The sequence below is a fragment of the Callorhinus ursinus genome, unplaced genomic scaffold (assembly GCF_003265705.2).
Source record: "Callorhinus ursinus isolate GAN/ISIS: 27379988/994484 unplaced genomic scaffold, GSC_fseal_2.0 scaffold1, whole genome shotgun sequence".
Lineage (NCBI taxonomy): Eukaryota > Metazoa > Chordata > Mammalia > Carnivora > Otariidae > Callorhinus > Callorhinus ursinus.
The window spans coordinates 82938615-82952003 of record NW_027397063.1 but is presented as its reverse complement, the minus strand read 5'-3'; positions in this window follow the sequence as shown (position 1 = coordinate 82952003).

Sequence of the window (13389 nt, the reverse complement as noted above, 5' to 3'; positions counted from 1 at the left end):
AAACACAAATTGTTTAAGATTTGTCCTTGTCTTGAAGTTACAGGAAAAGCAAATTAATGAACAGACTTGATGTTGTTGAGCAAATTCAGGGGCTATCTCTGAGGATGCAGGCTGAAGCCTCGATATTACATTTGGGACCTTCACCAGTGTGTGGGTGCCCTGTGGAACCTCTGGAGGCAGTTTTGCAAATTCCGGGTATAGCTGTGCTTGGTCAAATAGCTATTAGTTTCTGTTTAGAAATGGGCAAAGTTTAACTTTACATCATTCTTGTCTGTGTTGGCATCTTTTTCCTGCTCTCTGTCCCAGCTGCAGTTACTTCATTTGGGGCTATCAAGGCTAAAGTTTAGAAACAATAGTCCTTAGAATAGCAAACACGGGATTTGAATTTTTCAAAAGAGAATTTGGGAAGCAAACAAAATAAAAATAAAGATGTTCATGTTTACAGAGCATTGGTTTCTACATATTACTGAAAGTTCACATGCTCTTTTCTCTGCTTCAACATAATTTGAGATAAGCTTCTTTGATTTCTAGTCCAGATTGGATTTGGATAGGTAGAGCTAGGTCTGGGGAAATTATACCAGACTCTTCTTTCTAATTCTACTTCTGGTTCTGCCTCCTCTGCCCCAATGAACCCATCCTCTGGACCCCGGCCATCTTCTTGGAAGGCATCCCAGGCCTGTTGGTCTTATACTACCCTTGTCATGTTTCCTCTGCTGGGTTTTAGGTAGTGGGCAGTGCTGTGCTTATAAACTGGCTCTCAGGAAAACAAACATACAAACACTCATCAGTAGTGCGTCAATTTCCATGTATAAATATTCCTACCATGGCCCCTTTTAAGCTACTCCCATGAGATCACTGCACATGGCATTGGGAAGAGAAGAGTACAATTTCCTCCCAGAAGGCTCCAGCACACCGTGTCTGTTTGACTTTACAGACACCTTCTGAATTTCTGTCCTAGATGTCTCTGGGCTTTTTGCCCATGATCTATTTCTTTCTCCTTTAATTTTAATGAATTATACTTACTAGGAGACAGGATCTTTTTTTTTTTTTTCTTGGCTGGTTAGTCCCAAGCCAGATTTCTGCATTGTCGTCATTGTATTTGGATCCCTCTAATGATGCCCTTGTCTACATCACATCACTCCAGCCACCTGCACAGTGTGAATCCATTATTCCTTCTTGTTCAAAAACATATGACTGCTTGATAAATTCCCTCTTTCTGCTTAAGGAAAGCTGCCTATTTTTAGCTCACTTGCTGGACAGACAGCAGACAGGTTCTGAGTTTCATGCATGATGAAGCCTTACTCTGCTCAGCGTGTTATTTCCATTGATTTCTTTTGATGACTGCATCCCTCAGGAACCTGGGGGAAGGGAGTGTGATCTTGAGAATCATATGCCTGAGATTTTACAATATTAAAATCATATTGCACTTAGGAAAATATAATAGATGTCATATAGGGGATGTTTTATCTGTGGGGGAGTAGAGTGAGAGTTCATGAGAAGAGCAGGCCCAGATTTGGAGCCAACAAAAGCAGTTGTCTTGGCACATAAGTAAGTTGAATGTGTTCATATGTACATGTGTCATTTTATGTTCATTGTTTTCCACTGTGCCTTCATATTGATAAGTATGAACTGTGCCACACATAGCCCGTCACTGGGATATAAAGGCTCCTGTGCAGTCCTGAGGAGAAACCATCAGGGTGTCCAGGGGCTTCTCTGCTTCCGTAGACATGTAGACACCTCTAGCTGCTACCTCTCTTTTCTATGTCCTCTGTACTTCCATACTCATATCCTTATTCCTGATTTAGCCATTGGTTTGCTTAGCATTATAGTGCATGCATTTCAATTAAATGGATATTTACATGACCTTTAGACTTTCTGAGAGAGGATCAATAAGCATCTCCCATCCAACCATGCTTAGCTATATTTTGTTAGTGGTATCCTGAAGATGTCTCTTTAAAAACAAACAAACAAAAATTGTCTAAGACCTTTAGAATACAACAACAACAACAACAACAACAACAACAACAACACCAGAACTCCTCTCAGCTCTGCTCTCCCATTACTGTGTGTCCTTGTTCAAGCCACTGAACTCTGAGCCTCTGTTTCCTCAATGGAAAATGAGGAGACTGAGCTTGGACTTGATCACTGGATCACTAAGTCCTTTCCTGCTGCCTCTCTGAGTCGGTAACGTTCATGGTGGGACTTTTGGGGTAAAAGTATGAAGTGGGGTTGGGGGCTGATGGGAGGTAGTTGGTAAGGAAATAGAAGGTGTTTTTGAGATGACCTCTTTCTGACTGCATCCCCCAGAGCTAAGGTTGCTAGATTTAGAAAATAAAATTAGAGGATGCTCAGTTACATTTGAATTTCAGAAAATCAATGAATAATTTTTAGTATCTGTGTATTACAAATATTGCCGGGGACATACTTACACTAAAATTAGTCATTGTTTATCTGAAATTCAAATTTAACTTGTTCTACTGGATTTTGTCTGGCAACTCTACGTAATGGCAGATAACAACATATTCTGTCTCAACAAGCTGGGCTGGACAAGTAGGGCATCTTAGCAAAAAACAGAGCATCAGTTTGTAAAGACAGAGGTGGGTAATCATTTGGTACCTATGCAGCATGGGGTGGGGAAAGTGTTGCTTTTTCTTTTTTTGCCCAGGTTGTAATACCACTTCTATGATAAAAAAAAAAACAAAAACAAAAACAAAAAAACAACTGTGTGACATTTTAGTACTGACATAAGAAGTCACCAGGCTAATCCCTGAATAGACCTAAGAACTCTGCATGGAGGTGTAGATAAGAAAGATCAGTTACCACAAGAGGAGAAAGATGAAAGAAATGCTATTAGATTTTCACTTAAAGCAGAAAATACTAACGTTACTTCTGGCTCAGGAATTGAATTGAATGACTTTGTAGTTTGTATATTAAAATGAAGGAAGAAAACTCATAATAGAAGAATTTAAAAGTTTTAGCAAGAGTTAAATAAGTGTACATTTAATCACGGTGCTCCTCCAGTATTTTCTTAATCTTCAGCTGCTTGCAAAAAAAAAAAAAGAAGAAAAGAAGAAGACGAAAATAGGAAGAAAGGTAAAATGAAGGGGGGGAAATCGGAGGGGGAGACGAACCATGAGAGACTATGGACTCTGAGAAACAAACTGAGGGTTCTAGAGGGGAGGGGGGTGGGGGGATGGGTTAGCCTGGTGATGGGTATTAAGGAGGGCACATATAGAATGGAGCACTGGGTGATACACGCAAACAACGAATCATGGAACACTACATCAAAAACTAAAGATGTAGTGTATGGTGATTAACATAACATAATAAAATTTAAAAAAGAAGTCAGTCATGCATTTGTGCAGAAGATTATTGCATTGCTCTCTTTTATTAATCTAATGGATATTTAGTAGGTAGAAACTATGAACTAGGTAACAGGAGCCACACATTAGAGGTTTGTGATTGCTGACATTTCTGTTGTCTACCCACTGGTTGGCAGGTCTTATTACTGATGGCAAGCAAGCGATGTCCCAGCTCCTGACCTGCCCGAGTACAACAGTTTAACCACATCCAGGTTCCATATATACTCCGCCTCTCATGCTGAGAGATTCTCACATATTTTGATTGTCTGGTTTAAAATGGATATATGTATTCATCTAAGGAGGACACACATTTTGCCTTCTCTTCCATATTTCTTCAGGAATTAATCATGTATACGGTATAAATACTTGTACAACAAATATCTAGCTGTGGGATGACTTCATTTTTCATTCATTCAAATTTGTTAATGTAGCACTTACTCTGGCCTTGCCATAATGCTAGTGGGAGAAAAAATAAGTCAATAGAAGATCATGATGCAGTATATGTGCTAATAAAGGGTTAAAGCACAGGATACTGATTGATGCATCACTGTGGGGACAACTAACTTATTGCCCAGTGTGTATCAGGAAGATTTTCTGCAGGAGGGACTATACAGAAGAAGAGGGCAGGCTGAGTAGGTAGACACACACACTCTAGATAGAGGTATCGCATGTTCTAAGACTCAGCAGGAATGAGAACATGACACTTTTGGGGTATTTCAAGGGATTCAGTTTGACTGGGAGAGAGGGTGAAGGAGCTCATGGTGACAAGAGATGAGATTCAGGGCTGAGCAAGGCCCAGACTGCCTTGCTCAATCGTCTTGATGTCATGCTCAATAGCTTAGAAATTCCTAAGGACTGTGGGAAGGGTTTGGAGTATTTAAAAAGGAGATGTGTGTTTTAATATAATCCCTCTGGCTACAGGCTGAAGTGTGCAAGGACCACACAGGAGGTCGGGGGACAAGCTAGAAGAGGGTTTCCCTAGGCACCCTCTCTCCCATTCTCAGATTGGCAATTACAAGCATTCTCCCTCTCCTCACGCCTCCAGCCCCATCTCCTGATCTGTCACTCCCAGCACAAGATCTCTCCTCTTATGCAAAGGGGGGGCCTTGAGAGCCTCCTTGTTGCTGAGCTCTCTCTCCCCTTATGCCTGCCTGACCCCCACTGTCTCCTGGATGCCAGACATCTGGGTCCTGCTCAGAGAACTTGCTCTCACACTCAGGCCCACCTCCTCCTGCTTCTTCAACTGCGCTCTTCTGCTTACAGCTTCCTTCCCACCAGCACTGACCCTGGCATGGCAGTGGTGTGAATTAGGCAAGCAACAGTGGGCATGGAGAGAAGCAGATTCAGGGTATATGGAGAAAGAAGAATTGTATGGGTTTTGTGTTTAATGAGAAATGATGTCAGAAAAATTTTATATGTATCAATCTTAATTTGTGCATACATACATACATATATACATACATACATACATACATACATTTCTGGCTCAAGAAAATAGGAAAGTCTGGGATGCCATTTACAAAAGCCAGGAAAATTTCCAGAGACTCAGGAGAGGGTATATGGGTTTGCAACAGGCCAGATATGAGTACCAAATGAATTATGCTCGGACCCTGTGAATTTTAGGACTCCACTGCATGTCCCAGTAGAAATAGCTAGTAAGCAGGTGTTTATATAGGTCTTAGGTTCAGCAGAGAAAACTGGGCTGTAATTCTGGAAGTTTTTAGCATATAATAACAAATGAATCTATGGCAGTGGATTAAATCATCCAGGGAAAATATTTAACATAAGAAGAGAAGCAGGCTGAGAGTCAAGCCTGAATACCTTCCTTAAAGGGATAAACAGAGCATCTTGACTGGAGACCAAAAAAGGGCGAGGAAAATCAGGAGATTGTCGAGTCATAGAAGATACAAAAAGGGAGAGGAAAATCAGGAGATTGTCGAGTCATAGAAGATACAAAAAGGGAGAATTTTGGAGGAAAAGGACCAATAAAAGGTGTCATGTGGAGCCAAAAGTTCAAGTGTAAGATTAAGGAGCATTTATTGAAGGGCGCCTGGCTGGCTCAGTTGGTTAAGCAACCGATTTCCGCTCAGGTCATGGTCTCACTGTCATAGGATAGAGCCCCAAGTCCTGCTCTGCACTCAGCACGGAGTCTGCTTCAGACTCTCTCTCCCTCTCCCTCTGCCCCTCCCTCACACACACTCTCTCTCAAATAAATAAATAAAATCTTTAAAGAAAAAAGAAGTATTTATTGGACCAATAAAAAGAGATCATTAGCAAGGGAAGTTTAATAGTTCGCGGGTAGGGTGAGATGTAAGAAATTGAGAAATGTGTGGGAGGAGAGTAAATGGAAGTGGCTAGTATAAGAAAGGTCAAGAAAGTTGATTTTAACATGGGTGAGGCTTGGGAGGGTCAGTGCTGGTAGAAGGGAAATTGTAAGCAGAAGAGAGGTGTTGAAGAAGCAGGAGGGGGAGGGCCTGAGTGTGAGAGCAAGTTCCCTGAGGAGGCCATACATCTGGGGTCGGGGACACAGTGCGGGCCAGCCAGGCATGGGGGCAGGGAGAGTTCAGCAACAAGGAGGCTCTCATGGTTCTCTCTCTCTGAATAGGAAGACAGGTCTTGTGTTGAGAATGACAGATCAGGAGATGGGGACAGCAGTACGAGGAGAAGGAGAATGTTTGAAATTGCCAATCTGAGACTAGGAGAGAAGATGCCCAGGGAAACCCAAAAGGTTTACCAGGCAAGTGTGAGTGCCCGGTGGATCTGAGGGCCATAAACTGGACTTGGAATCAATCTGAACAGTTGTGTGATTTCCTCCATCAGAGCTCAGAAGCTGTGATGTAAAGGCTGAGAAAGCAGGCAGCAAAATTTATTTAAGGCTAAGGGTGCCAGGCAATGTGACGAATGGCAAAAGGCTCCTGGCCAGAGAGGAAGAATTGAGGACCATGGAGGTGAGGAACCTGACATCTTCAAATGAAGAATTGAGGATTGAGGATTGAGAGACATGGAGAAGAACTTTACATCTTCAAATAAAATGCCCACGTAAGAACTTTGGTTTGCAAAGACAGGTGCTTGCCAAGACTTTCTTATGAAATTTGTAAAACTAGAAATAAATTTGTTACAAGTTGTAACCATTAGCCATGTTTGAAACACTATAGGACTGTAGAAAAATGGTGTATATTACATGAAAATGAAAATTGCCATAATGTCAGTGGGAATTTACAGGCATAAACATATTTGAGGAGAATGTAGATGTAGCACTTTCCCAAGGAATGAGCCTGTGTAACAGACAATAGGAAATGGATTTTATAAACTTTAGTTATGAGCATAAATATTTGCTAGGATGTATGGAGTTGGACAAAAATAGGGTTACATATGGCACATAAAAAATAAATATTTTTACAATCATTAAAATATACGATAGTAATAGTAATCCACTTCTGAAACAGTTTCACTAATGTCAAGATTATGCATATTTCATATTAGAAGCAAGTGGTTTGGAGATAACACATATCAGATAAGAAAAAAAAACACTGGATCCTCTAAAATCTGTATACATAATACTATTAAATTTCTTGGTACAAGAAGAGTATAGAAATCTTAGTTGGAATGTATAATTATTCTTATATAAATGAACTTTAAATGGTAATCAGAAAAATACTTGCGAAGCTATAATTGCTTAAATCTCGTAGCATCACCAGGACAAGTCACTCAGATTATAGTGGGCTGCTTGTCACTGTTTCACTTAATTTTTCTGCAATATGCAGAATATTTAGAATGTCCCAGAATAAAAAGGGGAAAATATACCTTGGCAATCATTCAACCTATGAATATAACTCTGGCTGAACTATATTTTAATTCAAAGTGTTATTCAACACCCCTTGGAGTTCCGTGTTTAAAAAGGGATACTGTTCATATTGGGCAACTTTGTTTCAGAAATACCTTACTGATTCTAGTGTTGAACACCATGAAGGTCAATTATTGCCCACAAATAAAGCCATGTGCCCGGAAATTACCTTTAAGCGGCTTAGAAAAATGAAATACCAAGTAGATGTAGGGCATATGCCAGTGGTTGGTGTCGTATTTTGTGATTGTGAGTAGTCCTGCAAAAACTTTTATTTCCCCTAAAAACTCCTGTTTTGCTGTCATGGGTCTTCTGTTCACATGGTCCAAAATCTATACCATAGTGGCAAATTTTCTGGGATCTGGGAAGGAGACATGGTCTTTTGGAGTCCATTGATAAACTGCTACCAGGAGAGAGGCAGATCTTATTTTCTTCCTCTAAAAGCCCTCAGTCTTATGTGCCTATACTATGTACATACAGATATGGACACCTCACTGTGGTTGAGTGTGGAAAAGGGAGGAGGTGATAGAAGAGAGGGCATTTGTACATCCACAGTAGCAGCAGACATGGGTGAGAAATAATGAAGAGGGTGAAACATGGAAAGTGGAGGAGTGATGAAATCTAATTAGTCTATTTTACAGTTTTGCTTAGAGCTAGCTGCTATCCTTTGGTGCATTAGAGGAAAAAATGCAAAATCTTGGGGGCCAAATGTAACTTAATATTTATACAAGCTTTAGAGTTTACAAAGGATTTTTCCACAAAATATCTCTATTGGGCAGTATCATAACTGCAATTACAGAAAAAGACTTTGAGGCTTGGACTAAATGACTTACCCAGGTCTTATAGGACAGAACAGGCATCTGAACTCAGATTTTCTGATCTTAGAATTTACGCTCTCTGCACTGCCTGAGAATATCCTCTAAAATAAATGCCTATTAGAGTAATCCAGCTATTGCACAAAATATAAAGTTAACTTCATTTAATTCTCCCTCCCCACTTTCATTTCTCCTTTCAGCTCTCTATATTTAAGGCCCCTATATCCTGAGATTAATGCCATCCTATTAGCATAATATTTTTGCAAGTGCTTACCTTAAATCTAAAGAAAGAGAAAGAGAGAGACAGAGAAGAGGAACTTTCAGTGAAGCACTTAGAAATTTATAAGAACATTTTTTCAATTACACATAGGTCTTAAATTTTTATTTTAAATAAAAGTTTTCTAGGGTGTAAAACTCATGCTTTATTCTTAGCCTTGCCATGAGTCATTCTTTGCCCTTGGACACCTCACTTAACACATTGTAACCTAGTAAAATTTTCCTTTTTTCAAAACTAGATTGTGTTTGGAGAGAGAAAACTTTAGTTTTCCTTGTTGTGCTGTTCTTCCTAAAGTACTTGAGATTCTGGGTGTCCTGCTGTGACTGGTTCAAGCATAATTTGTGACAGAAATAAGATTGAAATGTTTCTAGATTTTGTGTGAGGATCTCTTCAAGAGGCATCTTTAAAGCTGGAGTATGGCTAACCTATTATTTCTTCTTTATTGCCTTGCATTGGGTCATCCTACAACAAGGTAACACACAGAACCATCCACTGTCCATGCCCCTGCGAGGCTGTGTGAACAATGAGAACTTAACTACCAACATTTTAACCTAATCTTTGCTTCCTGAGTGGGAATAGGATTAAATTTTGATTTTCATTTTTAAGGTTTTTAAATAATTTAAAACCCTCTAAGGCAATTTTCCTACTATGTTCCATATCCTTTATCACTAGCCCCTTAGATTTTCCCCCCATATCTTTAGGAATGTCTGCACCTAGAAAATTAGGCACTCACAGTTGTGAAAACTAAGATAAAAAAGGTTGATCGTTAAATTTGATTTTCCTAAACTTCTTTTAAATTCCATGTGAATTTTGCAACATAGTCACCCTTGATTTTTATTCATTATTGATTTTAATTGGTGTTTTGGTTTTGACACAAATTTTTCATACATTTGAGTATCCAAAAAAAATTCATTTTATTGGAATACAAAAAAGGGTCAGTGTATTCAGTAAGTTAGATCTTGGATGGCTGTAGGTTAAAAGTAGATTTAAAGGTGTAAGTTTTGGTTTATTTTTGTGTAAGTCCTTTCAGGTGGTTTTTTGAGTGACATCTATATGCCAGACACGCTTTGAATGATGTAAGTATTCTGGAAAATCAATTCCTGCTTTTGATGTACCAATAATTTAGCTGAAGAAATATTACCTTTACATTAAATATCAGTGGGAGTTGAAAGCAATATGCACATAAGAGTTGTCACAAAATAGTATGTGATTAACTGTCAAATGAGTGACATAGATAATAAAACGTCACTCTATGAGCTGGGAAGCAGAGAAGGTCTGTGTGGAAGAGATGGGACAAACTGGATCTTGAAAGGTTGTGAGAACATTTGTTAGGAAGCCGGATAAAGGGAAAGCCAAGCAGGCATGCAAAATAACCTGAATGAAGGCAGGGAAGTGGCAAAGAAAAGGCCAGTTTAAGGAAAAATTGCTTCTTAGGGAGAATAGTAGATAAGGTTCATTCGTAAGATAGACCAAGGAAACAGAGGAGGGGTTGCAAATAAAGAGCCAGAGAAAGACTTATTGAAGAGAAATACACGATGAAGATATTGTTAATGGAGGAAAGATAATTTTAAGGCATACAGAATAAAATAGAAGAGATTCATGGAGGGCAATTCAGTTGAGTAACATAGTAATAAGGACTCAAAGAAAGATGTGCCTTTAAGGGTGACAAGTGATTTATATGAATACTAAATTTATTGTCTTAAAAATTATGTATTTTTGTCATTGTGATAGGCACAATGACAATTGTAAAATGGCCCCTAATGACTTCTGCCTCTTAATCCTTGGGTAATTCCCTCCCCTTGAGTGTGGGCTAAACTTAATGATTCTTCTAATGAGTAGACTATGGCCAAAGTAATGGTATGCCACTTTCAAAATTAGGTTACAAAGAGGTTGTGGCTTCCTCTCATCCTCACTTGCTCTCTTTCTGGTTTGTTCTGAGGGAACAAATCAGCCGTCACATTGTAGAAAAGTCCATGTGGCAAGGATCTGATGATCTTGACCAATAGCCAATGGAGACCCCAGTGAGTGAGTGAGTTTGGAGCTTATCCTTCTTCAGTCCGGCCCTTGAAATGACCGAAGCTCCAACCAACCCCTTGAATGAAGGCTTGTGAGAGACCTGGAGCTAAAGGCACCCAGCTAAGCCATGCTGAGATTCTTGATTCATAGAAACTACAAGCTAATAAGTGTTTATTGTTTTAAGACACCCGGTTTTAGGATAAGTTACACAGTAATAACTAGTGAATCATTATAGAATTTCATATTGTTCTATCTTCCAGTGAAGCTGACCAAATACTATGAAGGACACTTCCACTATTATACAGCAATAATTCAAGCTAAACACTGTTTAATATATTAGTCAAATCACTAGAATCACTGAAAATGAGAGATACTTCTGAGGATGAAATAAACTGAAATCTGAGATTGGAAATCATTTCCTAAAATAAATATTGACTTATTTCTGGGAATAGGAGATAAAGATTGGGTTTCCCTGTGAGGTAGGAGATCAGAAGAAATCTTTAGATGGGGCTAATGTGGTTCCAGGTCAGTAATGCCCTGGAAAATACCCCAATCAGGCCTCCAGGGTAATCCCCCGAAATTAGATTAAAAAAATACAAACTCAGAACTGAAATAAAACCAATAACAAACAAAAGGGAAACAAACAACCACAGATGGAATTAATTCTGAGATATAGATCTTCAAGGACTTTAATTGGAATTATTGATAAAGTATACAAGTCAAATGTTTACAGAATTTATAGAGAAATAAAAATGGAATATAAATAAGCAAACAATTAGGGATCATTAAAAACAATCAGTTATTCTTTAAGAAGAGTAAAAAAAACCTTTAAAATTATAATCATTGAAATTAAAAAGTAATAAATTTTTTTTTCAAAACCAGAGGTTACACAATGTAAAGTAAATAGCTTTTTCTGCCTTCCCTTCCCTAAGCCCTAGAAAGAACTGTTGATTCCCCACTATTAAAGAAGAAGAATTCAGTTCACTTGGTCTATGCTTTCTCTTTTCCTTTTGCCCCTTCCCCATGTTTCTATTAGTCATGCTTTTCCTTTTGGGTCTCTTAGTTTAATTTAAAGATTGATTTAATATATTAATCATTTATCGTCTGTTAATGTTAGACAGCATTGCTTGCATTTTTACAATGTTAAATTGAGAAATTTAAGGCCCGTAAGTGTTCTTTCTTCCTTTCTTGTCTCCTCCAGTTCTGAATTACCTATTGCCACATCTTTACATTTTTACCATAATTTTTTACGTTCTGTTCTCTCACTACATATCAGTCTTCCTCTATGCATATAGGTGGCATATAAAAAGAGAAACAATGGCCAACATATGTAAAATTAGAACTATGTAAATGTTCACCACAAAACCAAAGTGAATTTGAACCTTTTAAAAGAAGATGCTGTGCTCCGACTTCACAAAAGCTATGCTGCTCAATTGAAAAGAAACATAGCTAACAGGAATGAAGGAAGTTGGGGAGAAGGACGGTGGGCGGGCACATGTAGTACAGTATAATTACTGTATTTCATTTATTTGAAGATGACCTTTTTGCTCTTAACGTTTGAACACCTCTGAGTTTGGAATGCATCTTATAGCTATTGTTGGCCAGGCAGCGGTGGTGCTCTAGTAGTTATTGCTTGCTCATGTGAAGAGTTGACCACAACTACTTATAATCATCATTTTAATTGAATGATTCACCTTGTTGGTACTGCATGCTTTGAATTTAATTGCCATTAAAATATCATCAGGAAGAGTACACTACAATTCGATAATAATACAAAGAGTTATATGCATGAAAAGCCAGGAAACAGAGCAGTGCATATTTGCTAAAATGTATGTATAAATGAATCTAGACAAGTTAATGCAATGAGTATAAAATAAAAATTCTAAATAATAAGAAAGCATTGTGCTATAGTTTAATAGGAACTTTTTGGCTTAGTGGTTGTGATAATAGTACATCTAATAATTATTTAACTGGTAGCTCTTTAAAGTCAATGAAATATGATTTAAAAATGTGTATATTATAATATACCTTTACTTCTCAGTAAAATCTTTCAGCCTTCTTATTTTACTATTTGTTAAAGTGAATCACTCTCTTCTTGGTTTTTGTGCAAAACCTTCTAAAAGCCTGACTGAATGTGCTTTTCAGGCCTCTGACAGAAGCAACAGATGTTCTGCCTCTTTGGTCCCTGTATCTATTACCCCTTTCTAGAGTAACAGAAGTTTTGGCTGGGCACATTTTCAATTTCCCTTGTGGCTACGACAGTATGACTATGTTCTGCTCATGTGATGCAAATGGAAGTGATATATACAATTTCTGGCTTGTGTTTTTTTTATAAAGATTTTATTTATTTATTTGACAGAGAGAGATACAGCGAGAGAGGGATCACAAGCAGGGGGAGTGGGAGAGGGAGAAGCAGGCTTCCCGCGGAACAGGGAGCCCGATGTGGGGCTCGATCCCAGGACCCCGGAATCACGACCTGAGCCAAAGGCAGACGCTTAACGCCTGAGCCACCCAGGCGCCCTGCCTTGTGTTTTGAGAATAAAAGGAACTTTTCCTCCACCTCTCCCCTTACCTTCTTTTTTTTTCTTTAAATTTTTATTGTTATGTTAATCACCATACATTATATAATTAGTTTTTGATGTAGTGTTCCATAATTCATTGTTTGTGCATAACACCCAGTGCTCCATGCAGAACATGCCCTCTTTAATACCCATCACCAGGCTAACCCATACCCCCTCCCCCCTCCCCTCTAGAACCCTCAGTTTGTTTCTCAGAGTCCATTGTCTCTCATAGTTCAACTCCCCCTCCAAATTACTCCCCTTCATTCTTCCCCTCCTGCTATCTTCTTTTCTTTTGTTTTTCTTAACATATATTGCATCATTTGTTTCAGAGGTACAGATCTGCGATTCAACAGTCTTGCACAATTCACAGCGCTCACCATAGCACCTACCCTCCCCAATGTCTATCACCCAGCCACCCCATCCCTCCCACCCTTCACCACTCCAGCAACCCTCAGTTTGTTTCCTGAGATTAAGAATTCCTCATATCAGTGAGGTCATATGATACATGTCTTTCTCT